The sequence below is a fragment of the Salvia splendens genome, chromosome 14, assembly GCF_004379255.2.
Source record: "Salvia splendens isolate huo1 chromosome 14, SspV2, whole genome shotgun sequence".
NCBI classification, from domain to species: domain Eukaryota; kingdom Viridiplantae; phylum Streptophyta; class Magnoliopsida; order Lamiales; family Lamiaceae; genus Salvia; species Salvia splendens.
This window is the reverse complement of record NC_056045.1, coordinates 16,508,876-16,512,714: the sequence shown is the minus strand read 5'-3', so window position 1 is coordinate 16,512,714 and position 3,839 is coordinate 16,508,876.

The window sequence follows — 3,839 nt, the reverse complement described above, 5'->3', positions numbered from 1 at the left end:
GCAGCAATCACTTGCTTCTTGATCAACTCCTTAATGCTTCCTATTGCAGGGTGTCCCAGCCTTTCATGCCAAACTTTCAAGCTTGGAGGCTTTACCAGATTCAGCTCATCACCATCCCTCTGAATCTTGATCACAGAAGCATAGAGATAGTACAAACTCCCTCTTCTCTCAGCTGTCATGACCACTTTTTCACCCTTCTTGACTTGCATCCTACCTTCCCTGGACAAGAATGAACAACCTTTTTGCTCCAGTGATCCTAGTGATATCAAGTTTCTCTTCACCTCAGGTATGAACCTGACATCACTAAGAACTTTGATTGAGTGATCCTGCAGCTTAAGTCTGATTGAGCCTATACCCCTCACACTGCATATTTGATTGTTCCCTAGAGTCACTGTGCCATCAGAGTCGGATAAAGTCTCAAACCAATCTTGGTTTGGGCATATGTGGAAGCTACAGCCACTGTCCATGATCCAAGAGGCTCCATCAATGGTTTCCATCACATTCAACACCTCTACTGCATTATTTGACTCAACACAGTCAGAGGTACTCGCACCATGATTACCTTGTGCGGCCTGCTTCTTCTTCCAACCGTGACAATCCTTTTTGAGATGACCGGGCTTATTACACCAATAGCACACCCTAGTTTCTTTCCTTTCATTCCATGACTGCTTGGTTGGTTCAAACTTCTTCTTGAATTGTTTCTTGCCCTTTGATCCTTTGATATTCAAACTTTCAGACGCAGAATCAACGAGCTTAACCCCAGAAGACTGCAACTCCTTGGCTCTCAGAGCAGATTGAACCTCCAAGAGTGTAATGGACCCCTCCCTTCCATACATAATAGCATCTCTCAAATGGTCATATGATTTCGGGAGAGTATTAAGTAGAAGTATCGCCTTATCTTCATCGCTAATTGTCACATCGATGTTTTCAAGATCATCGATTGCCTTATTGAAGTCCTCAAGCTGCTCCATTACTGCCTTCTCCTCCAAGAATCTGTAAGAATAGAGTCGCTGCTTCATATACAATCGATTGGCGAGGGATTTTACCAGATATAGGCTCTCCAATTTTTTCAGGACTCCGGCCGCCGTCTTCTCCTTCGCGACCTCCCTGAGCACCTTATCACTCAGGCACAGAACCACCACGCTGTGAGCTCTGGCCAAAACATCAGCTCGTTTAATCGCCGCCTTTTCATCAAGATCGGCCCCCGCTTCCATCTTCTCTTCTTCAAGCGCCGCCGATAGCCCTTGTTGAATGAGCATCGCGCGCATCTTCATCCTCCACAGACCGAAGTCATTTTTGCCGGTGAACTTTTCGGCCTCCAACCTCGCCGCCATTACCACCGCGGATTCGATTCCAAAAGAAAATCAAGCTGCAATTCGTTCCGATTGCGTGCGCTTCCCACAGACGGCGCCAATTGTAAACTTTGGAATTCGAATGTTGAAGAACACAAATTGAATTGAGAGAAGAAAAAACTTTTATTGAGCTGAATTGAATCTTGAATTACAAAAGCTTTCGCTATGCTTAACTGAAAAAAAACTTAACAAGAAAACTAACGGACTTAAATCCAACGGCTAGGATTCTAACTAACTAATCTTTACAATCGGACGGCTCAGATTTAACTAGCCGTTAAATCTTGATTTCCTTCATTCTTTTCCAAAACGCGAACCCTGCATGGATGGTTCAGTTCTTGAGCTTGATTGAGCTGGTTTGAGTGATCATCTAACCCAAACTACAGCATTGATTTACTAGTTTTTGAACAAGCGAATAATAGTATAGAGAAAGAAGAGAGCACTTTTATCAATTACATTTTGGGAAATTATATTCCATGATTTTACAAAACGAAATACTACACACCATTATATAAAGCTCTTTTATATGCAACCTTTTTCTTTAGAATGCACATGCAATTTTGGTTAAAGTTGAAACATGAAATTTTCGCTATAATACGGGTCTAGGAAAAAGCTTTCATTAAAAACTGAAAGTAAAGCCCATGATTAAATATCTTATAGGTCATCTCCTTATGGCCCATTGGGTTTTTATAGTTGTTATAAGGCCAATTGACCCAAATAGAAAAAGCCACATAAAGATACGAGCGTAACTTTATTTGTTTATTTCTGTTATACAGTTTGAAGATGGGTAATTGAGATATTCTTAGCATTAATCTCTCTAGAGTTTAAACTACAGTGGCAGCAGTCACACGTAGGGATGTCAATCAAGGTAGCTCGAGCGGATTTCGAGTCAGTTTTACTTAAATTACGGACTTAGAGCATCAGCAGTGGTGCGGAATTCCCCGCGGAATTTCCCACGGAATTCCCAAAAACACCTCCTGCCACGTCATATGGACTTCCCACTGCACTGCCACATCATACGAAATTCCCACTGCACAGTGGCAGAATTCCCCGCGGAATTCCAGAAGGAATACCCACAATAAAAAAAATTCACAAATCCACAAAATAAACAATTTCCGGAAGTAAGAAATTTACGGAATTAAATAGTCGACACAAATAGGGAAAAATATTCCATTAATAAAAAAAGAAAAGTACATTTCACCAAATTAAAAAATACATTTCAATAATGCCCACCCCCACATCAACGACGACCCCTTCGCTGTCATACTTCTTCAATAATATCGTTCTGGAGTCGAACATGAGCTTGTTTTTGGCGCATGTCGGCGAATGCACGGACTCGATCGACATCGTTGTGGGGTATCCCCGTGCGGACATTGCCAGTGGCCACGCCGTGGCTTGGACCCGCAGCATCCGCGTCATCGTTGGTCAAATCAGTCAGTGCTAGACCTTCATCTTCGACAATCATGTTGTGCATGATAATACATGCGTACATGATGTCGGCGATGCTGTCAACATACCACAGCCGTGCGGGACCCTTCACTGCCTCCCATCGAGCCTGTAGCACCCCAAATGCCGGCTCCACATCCTTGCGCGCTGCCTCCTGGCGACCCGCAAAATATATCTTATTTTCATCTGCTGGGCACCTGATCGTCTTCACAAAGACGAGCCACATAGGGTATATCCCATCCGCCAAATAATAGCCCATGTTGTGCTGGTTGTCGTTGGCGACGAAGTTGACGGCCGGACCAACGCCCATGCACTGGTCGTTGAAAAGGGGCGATGACTGGAGGACGTTGATGTCATTGTTCGACCCGGCTACTCCAAAATAGGCATGTCAAATCAACAGCCGGTAGTCAGCTACCGCTTCAAGGATCATCGTGGGATTCTTGGCCTTGAAACCAGTAGTATACATCCCTTTCCAGACAGCGGGGCAGTTCTTCCATTCCCAGTGCATACAATCTATGCTGCCTAACATCCCCGGAAACCTGTGCTAATTCTCGCGCATATCCAGCAGAGCCTGCCAATCTTCGGGGGTAGGCTTCCGAAGATACCTATCCCCGAATATCTCTCTAAAGCCCTGACAAAAATACTCCAGGCAGTCGGCGCAGTCGTCTCGCCGATGTGGAGGTACTCGTCGAACATGTCGGTCGAACCTCCGTATGCCAACTGTCTAATTGTGGCAGTGCACTTCTGAATCGGCGTGTGGTCGGGTTTACCAGCCGCATCCTCCCGCACCCTAAAATACCCGTATCGACGCTCCAAAGCGCCCACGATACGCATAAAGAGAGGCCGATGCATCCTAAACTGTCGCCGGAATAGGTTCTCCCAAAACCGTGGCTCTGGCGCAAAGTAATCCTCGTACAACCGCCTGTGGGCAGCGAGGTGATCCCGGGGCACTATAGTGCGACGATGGATGGGTCAAGGCACCGCCGGCGCCGAGGCCGCTTGTTTCTCCCTCTCCGCGGCCTCCCGCACACGTGCGTGTATCAT